This window comes from Pseudochaenichthys georgianus, chromosome 23 (assembly GCF_902827115.2).
Source record: "Pseudochaenichthys georgianus chromosome 23, fPseGeo1.2, whole genome shotgun sequence".
In the NCBI taxonomy this organism is placed as follows: Eukaryota; Metazoa; Chordata; class Actinopteri; order Perciformes; family Channichthyidae; genus Pseudochaenichthys; species Pseudochaenichthys georgianus.
In genome coordinates, this window is record NC_047525.1 from 15641482 (window position 1) to 15657772 (window position 16291).

A 16291-nucleotide genomic window follows, 5' to 3' on the forward strand; every position below is an offset into this window, starting at 1 on the left:
CCATTTTTGCCATTTTCAGTAGTCACGTGATGGTCGTGACGTCATCCATGCGTTCACTTTGTCAACACACGGAAACATGGCGGAGTATTTGAGTTCGGACTCGTCAGCAGAGGAAGAAGTTTTGACCAATGTGAAGAGATTGGATGGGGGAATTCAGCCATACATATCAGTATGACAATACGACACCCTCTGTCCTTAGACCCTCACATCGTACAAGGAAAAACTTCCGAAGAAAACCCACAGTTTAAAGGGAACATGGGAGAAACCTCAGGGAGAGCAACAGAGGAGGGATCCCTCTCCCAGGACGGACAGACGTGCAATAGATGCCGTGTGTAAATTGAAAAGATAATACATTTGCAACATAGGTAGTCCAAATGTTTGGAAATGCATGTGTGTGTATAATAGGAAGATGATATAAGATACTATATGTATGCATGTAGTACCACCCTTGCTAGCGATTCCCTCTCTAGTTTAGCATACTCAGCTTCGTTGTCCCTGGCCATAGAATCACGATGTTATGGGGCCGGAAAAAACTGGGGGAAAATACACACTAGCCGGTCCTACGCTATATAGAAAGGCCACCAAAAACTGTCCTGGCCTGGACGCTAAAGGACGTTAAAACGGGGCTAGCCGCTGCAATGGAAATGCGCTATAACATACCTTATTCTTACTCCGAGCACTACTTCTGCTCCTCCGTCGCTTCACACTTGCAGAGGGCGATTTCTCAACTGGCCGAACTGGTGTCCTGGTCGGTGATGAAAGACCGATGGTACTGCATCTCCATTAAGAAATGGTTGTTCCATAAATCCCATGTTATGTTTTATCATACTCTCAGAGTAGTCGTCCGGAAATTTGAAATGTTCGCTGCATACATGAGCCTGTGAATCTCTCGGTTCGGGCCGGCCACATTTCGCTAGCCACTGCCTCCGAATGTACTTCTTACGCTTACCTTTTGGCAACAGATGGAACCGAGCATTCCGTGGATTGTTCCTATCAGAATTGTGGCAATATTTCGCGATACAGTGAGGCATATTTGAAGAGAGAAACTACAGTAAATAACATGGAGATCAACGTGTCTTCGAAAACCAAACGCATGGTTTACGTCACGTCCGGAAAATGGCGGCGCCCACAGTGTTGATGTTATTTCGGTATATAATCAGTTTAAAATCACTGATAATGTCATCGGATTAAAAAAAAAAGAAAGACTGGCAGAGACTGGTCTGTTTTATCGGATGATAATTATTTAAAAATGAGTGTCATGAGCATACCATTCCTTTAATAAAAAACAATAATATCAAAACAGATTATTACTACTAACTTTATTGTGAAATTAAAACAGAACGGTAAAAGAATAGCTTCCGGTCTATTCTGTAGATAAATAAATAACTACGATAGATGTGTAATATATTTAATGCAGCCAAACCATTTATTACAATGCATTCATGTGATGACTTTCAAAGAGTAAAGCAAGCACTGCTGAATAAAGTATGATTTATCTTTTACGAAACGTTTTTATATATGGAATGCAGTTGGAGGTCAACCAATCACAGAGCTTGAGGACTGATCGGGTTTGTCAAGCGAAGCACATGGTGTAGTCCCAAACAATAGCTGAGGATTCTGGGTAGTGTAGTGTCTTCTGCCATCCAAAAACTCCGAAAAAATATTCGTTTCTCCGAATCCAAGGGGGAAATTACAAAAGCATTGTACACAATTTAAACCAATCAATGTTGTGTAATTAACAAGGATAATCTGGTGTTTTTGAGTTGATGAGTAGTGCAGATATCACTGTAACTGTCAAGTGTCTCCATCATTGCCCACATGTGCGTTGAAGTCTCCCAGCAAGATTAAAGAGTCCCCTTCAGGAGCCCCATACAGGACTCTTTCCAGGGTCTCCAAGACGGCCGTATACTCTGAACTGCTGTTGGGTGCATAAGCACACACAACAGTCAGAGTTTTCCCCCCCATAACCCGCAGGCGTAGGGAGGCGACCCTCTCGTCCACTGGGGTAAACTCCAACAACGAAGCACCTAACCGGGGACTTGTGAGTATCCCCACACCCGCCCGGCACCTCACACCTTGAGCAACTCCGGAGAAGAATAGAGTCCAACCCCTATCCAGAAGTAAGGTTCCAGAGCCGACGCTGTGCGTAGAGGTGAGCCCAACCAGATCCAACTGGTAACGCTCCACCTCCCGCACAAGCTCCGGCTCCTTCCCCCCCAGAGAGGTGACGTTCCACGTCCCCAAAGCCAGCTTCTGCCGCCCGGGTCTGGTCCGTCGAGACCCTCCGCTTTCACTGCCTCCCTTCTGGCAGCGCACCCGACCCCATCGCTGTTTCCCGTATGTGGTGGGCCCGCGGGACGGAGAAGCGGAGGTGTTGCCCACGTTGCCTTTTCGGGCTGGGCCCGGCCGGGCTCCGTGGCAAGCCCGGCCACCAGACGCTCGCCGACGAGTCCTCCTTCTGGGCCTGGCTCCAGAAAGGGACGCCGGGCTTCCTCCGGGCTTCCTCCGGGCTTCCTCCGGGCCGGGTATCCTCACTTCTTGTTCTTGTTTCTTTCATGAGGTCTTTTGAATGTGATTGTGACCTTTTTAATCATTTAAGTCTTCTACACACTTTAGGTCTGCAGCTCCTTCAAAATGAAACGAGAAACTATGCAGTTTTTCCTCTTCTGTGTTCTGAGGTTATGAGCCTGTATGCTAATTAAAAAAGGGTAACCAGTTTGTTTATAAAGTATAAATATACATTTTCAAAACAAATGGAATACAAGCTATATGTATTACTCTCACCACAGTGGCCTAATCTAAAAAAATAGAATGTCTCGTCACCTATTTTCTGTCTAAAGGCCCTGACATACCAAGCAGTCACCAGAGGACTAGCCGACGCTGAAGTCGGCTGTTGCCTGGCCGTGTTCTCCTGCGTTTTGGCCATGTGTCGCACGGGAACACACCGCACCGACTTCAGTGCGTGAGTGGCAATAACTCTCCTTACCAGCAGGCGGCGGTAGTGTGTATTCGTCATTCAAAAGAGGCAACAACCGGAAGACAGAGAAGAAGAACAGACCGTGATATAAACAACAACAAATAGCGTGTGCGTTCCATTTTCCCTCTCGTCCATCTAAAACATGTTTCGTGCGGCACTGGAGCTATCAGCCATTGCAGTGTTACTTGTGGAAGACATTCTCAAGCAACAGTCTCTCAAGAAGCGGAAGCGAAGAATTAGGAGAAACCGCACTAAATGGGTGAAGTCATGGATACTACAGCGAGAAGCTCATGGAGCTTTTTCCTGTGCAGTTCCACATGTTGGAGGAACTCATCACTCCAATCATCCAGAGGGAAAACACCACTACCGGGATTGCATCTCCGTGGGGACACGTCTGATGGTTACGCTGCGATTTTTGGCAACAGGTATTGCTATATTTAAAATTGCAGCACTTTGTATATTATTGTATATTTTGCTTTAGTAAGTAGTAATACCGCAGTGTAATGTAGATGTACTAGTGTAAGTACAAAACCAAAGTACTGCTTGGTTGCTTGAGAATTTACCAAGGGATCAATAAAGCGTTATCTTCTTCCTATAATAATGCTTGTTAAAATATTTCATTATTATATTTTGTATCATTTGTCTGAATCTTCATAGTAGCTAAAGTAATCAAACTATAACCTGTTGTTTTGTAGCTAATGAGTGTTTTGTTCAGCTGCTTGTGTAGATAACTCAGTTGTGTTTGTTAATATTTGCAGGGGAAAGCTTCAGGAGCCTTTCCTACCAGTTCCGAGTGGGAGTGTCAACCATCCGGCAATTCGTTCCTGAGACCTGTACAGCCATTTACGAGGTTTTAAAAGAGAAATACCTGAAGGTATGTGTGGATACTTACTAGTTTTACTGTGCAAACTCTATGTAATACAGTGAGGTCTGTAGGCATTGAAGCATGGGTCTTAAAAAATATATGTTTTGTTTTTCAGTGCCCAGGCACAGTGGAAGAGTGGCAGCAAGTAGCTGATGGATTCCAGGCTCAGTGGGACTTCCCAAACTGCCTAGGTGCCCTGGATGGGAAACACATCAACATCCGCCCGCCTCCAGGAACTGGATCAACCTACTTCAACTACAAACATACATTTTCAATAGTGCTAATGGCACCGGTCGACAGCAACTACAAGTTATTGTATGTAGATGTAGGTTGTAATGGGAGGATTTCAGATGGTGGTGTGTTTGATGGATGCTCACTGCAGGATGCCTTGGAGAATAGGACATTCAACATCCCTGCACCACTTCCTGCTTCTGACGGTTTGTTACCACATTGTGGCAGATGAGGCATTTCCCCTGAAAGAGTACCTCATGAAGCCCTATCCGAACCGCAGGCTAGCTGTAGAGCAACGCATCTTCAACTACAGGCTGTCACGGGCTCGGAGGGTGGTAGAAAATGCCTTTGGCATCCTAGCCAACCGTTTTCGGGTCTTCCTAACCACCATAAACATTCAAGACACTGCCAAAGTGGAGGCCATTGTTTTGGCTTGCTGTGCTCTGCACAACTTCCTGCGCACAGAGAACTGTAGCACATACATGGCGGGAGTTGTTGACCAGGAAGGACCCGATCATGGCACTGTCCCAGGAAGCTGGAGACAAGACCCTGACCTACGGAAAACCACCCTGCCACCCACCACCAATAATCCAGCTCGAGCCAAGCATCACAGGGATGAACAATGCCAATATTTTAATGGTATCGGTGCAATGCCTTTTCAGTGGGATAAGATATAGCATAGTTTTCTTTCATGGTGGTTTGGCTCATAAAGGGGTTGTGTTGTGATATTTTCCTCAAGCTTTGGTAAAGTGTATTCTTTGAATGCAGATTTCAGTTCTGCCCGCTCTGTATTAATGTCATGTGGATTTTCCTGTCATGTTCACAGGTTATCATCATGTAGGCGTTGATAAAAGCTCATTCTAATGTTGTGTTATGTGTGTATGAAGGTACGAAATAAAGTTTAGCATTGCCTATCCTGCTATTTGTGTTTATTCTTTTAATCACACAGCGATAAGAAGCAATAACAATGTGCCTACATAACTGTCAGTTGCAGCCCTAGCATTAGTATTGTTTATAGTAACAGCTACAACATTAAAATTCTAGGCAGATTGAGGAGGATAATGGGAGAATTAACAGAGGGGCAGAAACATAAGATATCAAATCAGTGTAAAATAAGCAGCAAGAGCAAAGCATAAAGTGGGATCAAATAATGCAGATATATTTTATATATATATATATAGTAATCCCAACCGGCCACCTTGTTTATGGTTTGATTCAGTTTTAGTAGAATATAAAATACATGAATGAATGATGAAATGAGCACATAAAGTGCAGACATACTTTCATTATATTGAGGTACTTGAGACTAATCCTGCAACTGTATAGCTCTGCTCCACAACAGTTCGAGAATGAAGAAACCATCACGTATGAAAGGCTACATGTGAATAGAGGGGCAGAAAAACGGCTTGCACATTTACATTTCAATCTTGAACAATGAACAGCGGTAGACAGTATCTCATTTAGTATCATCATCCTGCGCTTCGCCGGAGGCCTTCGAGTGCTGAGTGTGCTTGGCCTCTCTCCGAGCCGCGGTTGCAGATGGTGGATTCTGCCAGGGGAGTGCAGGGCTCAGCATCAAAGTGGAAGGACTCCTCAGTGGTGCTGGTCGAGGTTTCACTGCTGGTGCCACCGGGGGTTGATTCTGCAGCCACCGGACGTTCCTTACATTCCTTACATTTTTTTAAATAAATTCACAGTTAGTTGGATTTAATACCATGGCTTCTTAAAACTGTTTACTAAGCATTCATAACAAAACAATACCCTGAAATGTGTGTGCCATTAGTTTGGGGTGTGGTCAAGTGTGAGAGGTACATTGTGATGCTCTATTCAGATGCTAAAGACATACTTCTAGAAGATTCAGAACACTACAAAATATAAAAGACATATTTTATCATGTATTATTATAGGTTAAGATAAAAGCGTTATTGATCCCATGGTGAATTTCATAAGCTACCCAGCAGTATATCATGTAATTTCAATTAGCTCCTCCTTTACCAGCTGCAACATTAAGGTAATGAGCACATCAATAATTATAGTTATATTTAACACTGTAACCACCAACTGAATGAAAATAATGTTTTTGTAAATGAAAGAAGCAAGAAACACTTATTTGTACTCAACAAATAAAATAGTTACCGTGATGGTGAGGTTCGAAGTACTCTCCTTCCTTCTTGTGTAGGGCTCTAAAAACAACAGCCTGGTTATGATCCACTGCTGTCTGCCCGTCCTTTGTGCTCCACAACTACCCGAAGGGGCAAATCTCCTGTACCGGGTGTACTGGGTTCGCAGAGAATCCCAATTCCTCAGCTCTTCGAACAGGTCTTCGTTTGCATCATTCCAGATCGCCATGATGAGATGAAAATGAATAGCAGTCTGTGTGTGCCTTCTTAAATCGTTTGTTTACGTCCCTCACTTCCGCTTCGCTTCTCATGCACTGATTCGCTAGCTGAACAGCCAATCAGAGTGATTATTTGGTCCGACTGCCAGACCCGATGCATGGCCGATTCAACATGTTGACTCGGCCATGCATCGGGTCTGGCAGTCCAAATAAGGCGTGTCACGGTCGACGGTGCGGGACACACCAACCTGACTACGGCGCCGCGAATGCCCGACAGCCTCTGACTCCCAAAATCGGGTTGGTGTGTCGCGGCGCCGTAGTCAGGTTGGTGTGTCCCGCACCGTCGACCGTGACGTGAATGGAAAGATAAATGAAAGAAGGCGGATATATCCATTTAACACAGTATCTATGTTTATTATAACATTTTTCTGTGTGTCAAAATGAAAGACAGCCCACACACCTATCAATCATCAAACCGTGGCGTCTTAATTCATTACGTGTTGATTTCTATCAACGGGGAGTACTTCAGGAAAGTCGACAGAGGGGGGGGGGGCTAGTGGAGTACTTCGTGACCACAGAGAGTGAACGTTGTGATCAGCTGTTTCAGCGCAGTTCTCCAGTGAAGGGGGGGGGAGTCTCCCTCCGCAGCCGGTTGGCGTAGTTTTGGCACAAGTCCGTTGTACAGACCGACGTTAACAGCAGCCCTGTCTGTGCACACGGAGACCTACTCTGTCGTCCGGTGATCTAACCGCCTTCTGGAAAAGCTTCACAAGTACGTCGGTACGCAAATGCGCTTCTGTGACACAAGTGACGGTACGCATTTCAGAGTACATAACCTGCGTACCAGTTATATGCACCCCTGTACTACAGCACAAGTATTCTCCGTCGGGACTTCCTGCAACAACACCACGCCGTTATCAAAGATGTTCTATTGAGAAGACGATCACTACGTGACAAAAGTTTTCAAAACCGTGGCTGCAATCAATCTGACTAACTGCTGTCTGTGCAATTTACTCCGCGCGAGTTGGCAGACTTTATTTTGCTTACTTTAACATCATGTCTCATGGTGGGGCTAAGCCATTTCTTGGTATGGGTGTAGCCTACCCCAGCCATACTCTGGCGCTGCCACTGGTGGCATGTATGGGGCGGGCCATTCTGCACATGCGTTAAATGCGTTAAATATTTTAACGCAATTAATTCATAAAATTAATTACCGCCGTTAACGCGATAATTTTGACAGCACTAATAAAAACCAAAACAATAAATCACCAACACATGTATACATAACACAAAACAAGGTTCTATTAAATGTTGTTTGAAGTAAAATGTTAACTATCCGTATTATATTCACTTCAGATGAATAGTATCAGAAAATGTAAAATAAGAAACCAAAGTATATCAGTAGCTGATTCTCTTTGCCATTGTTTTCATCTAGTCTATACTTTTACAGCAATTAAATTCTTGGTTTTGGTGGGCCACCCCAAGATTTTCAGTGGCCCCATTTGGCCACCCCTATGATACATTTCTGGAGGCGCCACTGCTCAAGGGGCTTTCACCATAAAGGCTACAAACAAACAAGACACCCGGGTGCAAATAGTATTGTTCACTATAGACACCAGGGTGCAAAAAGCATTGTTCACTAGCATTGTTCACTATAGACACCCGGGTGCAAATAGCATTGTTCACTATTGCAGCATCTGATATTTAAGAAGTGTGTTTTATATTGAGTTATCTGTTTCATCCTTTCATAAATGTGAGGACCAAAATGGCGGTAGACCAAGGGCTGGTAAGGGTTTTATTGCTGTGGGGGAGCTGGACCGAGACCCCACTGTGGTCTCGGAATGTGATGGGGGATGTGTGTCGGTGCAGAGGCTGCAGAAATAGGAGACAGTGAGGGTCAGAGGTGTTTGTATGAGATGACTGGACCAGTTGTCCTTAAACTCCACCCCCTCCTGTATCATTTGGTATGAAAGCCTATCCAGCTTGCTGTTCTGTCTCTCTCTTCACGCGTCGCTGGGACAGGAGGTCTGGTGGCCTGTGGGCAGGAGCCAGGAGTAGGCCAAACTCCTGACATTACACATAATACGATATGATTGTGTATGGTAATGTATTTGATTGTATTGCATTGTATATTACCATTAAAGTGGATTATTGTTAAACGGTTAAGTGTATGCTCTGAATTCCCTTCATGTAAGATAACAGCTTGTAGGAACGCGAGGAGATTTAAGACAAATCTCCTAACAAATGGTGACCCGACGTTTCCGTGTAGACAGGGCTGTGGAACCAGGATTCAGAGTGTTTTTGAAGTTTGAATGGAGTATACAATGCATATTTTATACCATGTTAGGAAAGTTATATAAAACACGTGAACGTTGATCGTCAGGTATAGAGAGTCCTGCGTAACAAGAAATTAGAGCAGTTTGCGTGGATCTTCAGGTAGTTTAGTCCTGAAGTGACGAAGGAGCGGTGCAGTTCGTGAGTTTTGGGTGCAAGTCCCAGACGGCGAAACCTGGATGGTCGATATTTAAGATCGGTCCGCCGTTTATAACTGGGGGTAAAATAGCAGTCTGAGATCGAATAAGCGAAAGTATCAATGGACTGCTATTCTGTTAAATCCTTGGGAGAGAGCGCTAACGTCACCTACATTGTGACGAGACCGGCTCCCGTTTCCCTTGTCTGTAAAAATTAATTTGAAAGGCTGACGTAAACATAACGTTGATCGCAAGGTAGGCAGAGAGTCCTGCGTGACGACATATGTAACACGTTATCAGGCCGGACAAACTGTACGGGGAATAAATCTGTGTGATTTTTACCTAAATAACCTGTGTGAGCGATTGTCTGTGGTAATCAGGCATTCGCTCAGAAGAGTGAAGCTCATTTGTGCTCTGCTGCTGCCATCTAGTGGCTGACAGGGGGGGAAGCACGTTAATTAAGTCAGATAAATAAAAGCGAAGTCAATATATTGCGTCAGAATAGTAAAGACAATTCTGAAATTCCAGGGAGTTATCGGGAGCAATGGGAACAGATTAAGAGATTGATTTTAAGTGGAATCAAAAAGGGGGATAAAGAAAGGGCTTGTATATTTAAATAAATAAGCTGTCTGTAGGTTGTCATTGTTGATTAGTAAAGACCTTGTTTTATGTTGGTAAATGTAATGGTACAAAAGACAGGGGTACTTATGCCCGTTTAGGTTTTCAATGTGCGCCATCACGTTAGAACAGGATTGGTGGCATTTTCAGTTCATTGCTTACTTCCACACGCCTTCCCCCTCCTTGTCTCTTTCACGACTATAGTTAATGCATTGGAACGATTGTCAAGTTGCCGTGTTTCTAGGAACACGGCTGTTCCGGAACGGCCTTTCAAAATAAAAGCCAAAGGCCGCTGTCCGCCAGAGATGCCTTCACAATAAAACAGTAATTACCTTAACAGTATATTTAACTTATATTGCGTCTTTAAATATTGATTTTAATTCATTACAGATCTAACCTGCTTGTAACACAACTTTGATCAAAATAATAGGATAAGCAAGTGGTTAAAGGGGGTTTCCTGTCTGGCTCATTTGATTTAGAACTGAAGTAAGGGAAAATAGTGTTTTATGAGTCATTCCTCATGGTTTCTGAAGATAAATCATCAGTTTGTCTGAACTTTGATATAGAGATAGGATCATGGTGGAGAAGGAAGACCTTTTTTTGGTTTCAAATAATTAAAGTAGAGTTTAAGGATGAAGTAAGCAGGACTTCAACTGGCCAAAAGACATTTTGAAGTTTAATATTCTTGGTTAGCAAACAAGACATCTGATTATTATGTCACACGTGATAATCTTGTTATAGAAACTAGCTTAAAATATTGGAGAAAATATGTAGATGCTCTTTCGTGGTGTGTGGAATATGTGATGCTGGAAACATGTACGTTTTTCAATGTATAGGAGAAAATGGTTTCCTGAAAGAGTTATGTTGGGTACATATGTAGCAATGGATGAAACAATTTTTAGAGTGAGTTTTTGTAATATCATTTGTAGACATCAATTAGGTTGTTTAGATGGCATTTAACAATTAAGACAGATAGTATGATTATAAAGAGTCAGAGTGGAAAGGGTTGGATTTATTTAACCTCAGTGTGCTAGATTTTTTATAGGTAATGCGTCCCGAGACCTGGACTCCCCCTCTGAGTTAGAAAAGGCTAAGATCCCGACCCTCCAAGCAGACAAAAGACCTAACCCAACAGGAAACTCCTTCTTCTCCATCGAACAGACAGAGAACCAGAGCTGAAACGACAACAACAAGACTGCAGCCAGAACTATCTCCGCCTGTGGCATCCAGAACCAGACAGCATGCTGACGGGCAGAAATCTACCCTCATCAGTCCCTCAGACAGGACCATGAAGTTCCAAGCTGAGCACAAGAGCAAAGTGTGGGAGATGAGCAGAATCCGCCCTCCATAAAAACAGCAGAGAGACTGTAAAGGAGGGGATAAAATGCAAAGCAGTGCAAGAACATTGGCATGAGGGCGCATGCAGATGTAACTGGGCCAATGGCTGACAGCGGATGAAGTTACAGCGGATGGACTGAAGAGAACACAGAATCAGAGGAGTTGGCATGGTCGATTAGAAGTGAGGAGGCCGGGGTCACGGCTTGAGAAAACCAGAGGAGGAGAAAAGGAAAACGGGAATGAGTGAGTTTACACATAAACACACTTATTCACAAAACGCACATTTAAAGCATAAATACGTAAAGACAGAAAGATTTATTAAATTAAAAATAGCAGTAAACTATTAGAGTAAAATGAGAACACACTGAGGGTTAAAGGGGGCCACATGACAAAGTACAACCATATTCTTCAATCTTTTCATCAGGTTAACAGAATATTCTTTGACATTTTTATTCACGTGTGAATAAAGTAGTGGGATAGTTTTGGGAACCACTCTATAAGACAAATCTTTATCTGTTTGAATAATGTTAAAGGGAGAGCTGGTGCCAAGCCAGATATAGTATTCCAATCTAAATAATTGATTTCACCATTGTAGCATAGTTATTACCATGGGAAATATGAAATGACTTCTGTTTTTAAATCCTTGATAAAGGAGGGAGGAATGGTTGCATGTTCGGACATCCAGGGTTCCACACACTGCTAAAGAGTTTAACATTGATTTTTAGGTGGACCAGAATGGATGACATGTGGTTGTTATACCATTGTTATCGTGAACAAAACATAAATAAGGACATAGTATCTGCTTGAAGATGAATGGATTTCATATCCTAGAGGGGATTAGTTATTGTGAAGACTCCACAAGGTATCTACTAATGTATTGTAAAGAACTTGAATTGACTTGATAAATAAGTGAAGATAAGAAGATGTATGGACCATAAATTAGTCAATTGGTAAATAAAAATAGCGGAAAAGAGGGGAACTATTAAAGGCAAGTGAAAAATCAGTCTAATACACACTGATACAAAAAAGGGGGGGGGCATGAAGGAAGTATGCACTGGATTTTGTATTCGTGTGTGAATTTGGTAGTGTTTTAATTTGTTACAGTATTGATCAGTTCAAAGGGAGAGTTTTAGTAACAGCTCTATAAGATCAGATAAATATTTATTTATATAGGTCATGTTGAAGGGAAAGCTGGTTCTAAACAAAATATAGTATTTCAATTTGAGGTACTGGTTTCATGTTCAGACACCCAGAGTTCCACGCACTGTGAAAGAGGGTAACATTGTTCTTTAAGTGCACCAGAATTGAAGATAAATTGATAGAATGAGTTATGGAATAAATAGCAGAGCTTTACAGATCCTAGTAATGTTTTGACACAAGATAGTGAGGTACACATGTTTCTGAAATAGATCTATTAGTCATTTTAATACTAATTAGGTGTAAATTAATTGCAGTAATAGTACAATAAGGAAGTGACATTTTTTTGGCTAGACACTTTTCAGGGAATGTGGGAAACGGCAAGGAGGGGTTGGAGATATCTTGAACATTATAGTTGTAATTGTGAATTAATAAGTGATGGCGCTCCATATATACAGATTTGTATAGACGGAGGATGCTGGCCTGTGCTGGAACATCAAAGTCTCTGCAGAGCACAACACATGGCCAAAAAGACTGAGACCAACTGACCGACAGGGTAACTTGGGAAGGCACTGTCAATGACTGACTCTGCGGTGAACCTGACCAAACCTGACTTTACAACCTGACAGTGTGAGTGTGAGTGTGTGTATGTCTGCACCTGATCAGTGCAACTGCATGATTTGAAACGATGACTAATCAAGCATGTTTTGGACTAACACATTATTTTTGTGTGATAATAATGTGGGAAATGAGAGCTTTCCTAACATTGCACAAAAGGGGAAACCGTATCTAATCTGCTTCATGATGTTTCCCTCCCACAGGAGGTGGCTGTTTGCAGAATGTGAAACTCAAACTAGGAAATTTGGAATTCTGTTTCTTTTAGGACTGAATGATGGAGAGAAACACTCTCAAGTGTTTACTGGGAAAAATGTTTGGTATTGTCTTATAATCCATTATGACCTGAAGGTTTTCTTCCCATACAGGTTTTTGTTTACACATGAGAGAATGTGTAAAAAAGGGGGAGTGTAAACTTTACAATGTACATTTTTCATTTAGGGACTGAAAGGAACCTGCTGCCCAACTCCATTGTTCAATCTGACCATTGATTGACAGTTTTAGAATTGACCTGCTCCATATTTGGGGATAAGAGGCTGTTTGGTGAATGTTGACATGTCTCTAGTATTGATTGAGTTATAGCAGGAAACACAGGTAGAGAATCAGTGGCCAAGGGGCTGCTGGGAGAGATGTAAGTCCAGAATGAAATACTGGAGAGGCTGACCGGTGAGTAATGTGTCAACTAATGTTTCAACAGGTATTAAAGTAACTGAGGTTTGAAATGTAGAAAGAACATATTTACAGTTAAGCTAAAACATAGTAATGTAATGAGACACAATGTAATTTGGACAACATCATGTAACTAGTCTGGTAAAGAAGTAAAAGCCATAGACTTTATTGTTGAGGTCATTATGGGGATATACATTTAATCTAAATACATAATAGAAAGACATTTGAGGACAGTTTGTTGGAATTCTGTATTCATTTTTTCAGCGGGATAATATCTAAGCACTGACGGGTAGAAGCAGTATCACCAGGAAGCCATTCACTTTGTTAGTATTGTGATTTTGGTTGTTTTTGAATCCATAAGATTAGTGTGTTTCTTTACCAGAAACATTAGCAGTTCAAATCATATTTTTAGATTTGTAATGGGATCTCAGGGATTTCATTTAAAAATAAATACAGATGCTTGTCAGAAATTCAGAGCTATTGAAATATGTTATTTAGTTTACCTAAAGATGTTGGGGTTCTTATTTAGTTGGCACAGTCCAAGTATTAAGATTCTGAAGCTGCACAATTAATTTAGAAAACCTGTGCACCGACGTCTGTTGTTTTAAGACACCCCACCAACAGGCTCCAAGTGGCCAGGCACTGGTGGGTCAAACAGCCGAGGGCCCCAGAGCCCGGAGCGTAGGCTTGAGGGATTTGTATCAGATTTCTCCACACAGGTTGTGGATGTCAAAAGGGGGACCCGAGACGCAGGAGGCTGACTGTCAACCCCAGGCTCTCCGGCTCCGACCAAGTGACCCAGAGGACATCCCGTGCCGTCCGCCTACAAGGAAAGGGGGACAACTGGTACCACTGTGCGGAGCCAGTGTGCGGCGGGGGAAAACACCTGCGAGGACCCTAGACGACATCAGGACGGATCGGGCTCTCATCAGGGAGGTCGACTCGGAGGCTGTCATCAGCGGATTGGAGGAGAAGGACCTCGAGGAGATCCATCATCCATCCAGCAGTCGTCCCAGGAGGCATCATCATCGGACCGGGGAAGGACCTCGAGGACATCCATCCAGCAGTCGTCCCAGGAGGCATCATCATCGGACCGGGGAAGGACGTCGAGGACATCCAGGCAGCAGACGACTTGGAAGCGGCTGGCAGTGGGCTGGGGGACTTGTCGAGCAGCAGAGGAGTCTACTTCTCTCTGATCAGTTCCACCCGTGAAGGGAAAGCCGCATCTCCCCCTCCCTATCAGCTGTCGTTGTGGGCTATTCCTTTGGGGGGGGGCGGGCAGGCGGGCTGATGATTCACCACCAGGAGACCGCTTCTTAGCACTCAGCTGCCCCCTCATGGTTCCTTCACTGCCATGGGAAGTGACGTTCTGTTCCTTCACGATTTCAAATATTTTGGATCTCAGTTTCTGATGATATTGGAGAGGAATGACAATAGTTATGTTTCAAGTGCCTTGTGTAAGTTGCACTCTTTTAGGAGAGTGCAAAAGAGGGATTGCAGCATCTGATATTTAAGAAGTGTGTTTTATATTGAGTTATCTGTTTCATCCTTTCATAAATGTGAGGACCAAAATGGCGGTAGACCAAGGGCTGGTAAGGGTTTTATTGCTGTGGGGGAGCTGGACCGAGACCCCACTGTGGTCTCGGAATGTGATGGGGGATGTGTGTCGGTGCAGAGGCTGCAGAAATAGGAGACAGTGAGGGTCAGAGGTGTTTGTATGAGATGACTGGACCAGTTGTCCTTAAACTCCACCCCCTCCTGTATCATTTGGTATGAAAGCCTATCCAGCTTGCTGTTCTGTCTCTCTCTTCACGCGTCGCTGGGACAGGAGGTCTGGTGGCCTGTGGGCAGGAGCCAGGAGTAGGCCAAACTCCTGACATTACACATAATACGATATGATTGTGTATGGTAATGTATTTGATTGTATTGCATTGTATATTACCATTAAAGTGGATTATTGTTAAACGGTTAAGTGTATGCTCTGGATTCCCTTCATGTAAGATAACAGCTTGTAGGAACGCGAGGAGATTTAAGACAAATCTCCTAACACTATAGATACCAGGGTGCAAATAGCATTGTTCACTATAGACACCAGGGTGCAAAAAGCATTGTTCACTAGCATTGTTCACTATAGACAGCCGGGTGCAAATAGCATTGTTCACTATAGACACCAGGGTGCAAAAAGCATTGTTCACTATTGACACCCGGGTGCAACAAGCATTGTTCACTAGCATTGTTCACTATAGACACCCGGGTGCAAATAGCATTGTTCACTATGGACACCAGGGTGCAACAAGCATTGTTCACTAGCATTGTTCACTATAGACACCCGGGTGCAAATAGCATTGTTCACTATAGACACCAGGGTGCAAAAAGCATTGTTCACTATTGACACCCGGGTGTAAAAAGCATCGTTCACTATTGACACCCGGGTGCAAATAGCATTGTTCTGTTCACTATAGACATCCGGGTGCAAATAGCATTGTTCACTATTGACACCCGGGTGCAAATAGCATTGTTCTGTTCACTATAGACATCCGTACGGTGGCTGGGAAGTGCAATGGACAATTACAAAGTGTGAAACACTTTAACAAAGCTTGAAACAAATCTACATTTTATAAAACAAAATTACATTAGCAAAAACACTTTTACCAAGGAAAAAAAACGTTAACATTAACGAAAACAAATTAACAAAATGCAAAACACTTTTACCATAACTGAAACAAATTAAAATGTCCCGAAACACTTTAACATTTCCCGAAACACATTAACATGTCCCGAAACACATTTACAAACCAGAATCAAACCGGAAAGGGAATGTCCATCATACCGGAAGTGACGTCTTAGTGATTGACTCAAATTTAAATTTGTTTAGGTGGAAAGACCGTACGAGTGTGTTTACGTTCGGTAAACATGTTTTGTCCGTTTTGTGGAAACAACCTGGTACAAGTGACACGGTTTTGCCTTTCGTGTGGAGGATCTCTGGAATGTTTAAAGGACACGGACCAGACTGGTGTACCAAGCGCGCAGGG

General features: G+C 43.1%; 1 pseudogene; it reads left to right on the forward strand.

Annotated features, from left to right (window-relative positions):
- Window positions 1-3051: 3051 nt before the first annotated feature.
- On the forward strand, window positions 3052-4955 carry LOC117439301 (uncharacterized; annotated as a pseudogene).
- The last annotated feature ends 11336 nt before the right edge of the window (window positions 4956-16291 follow it).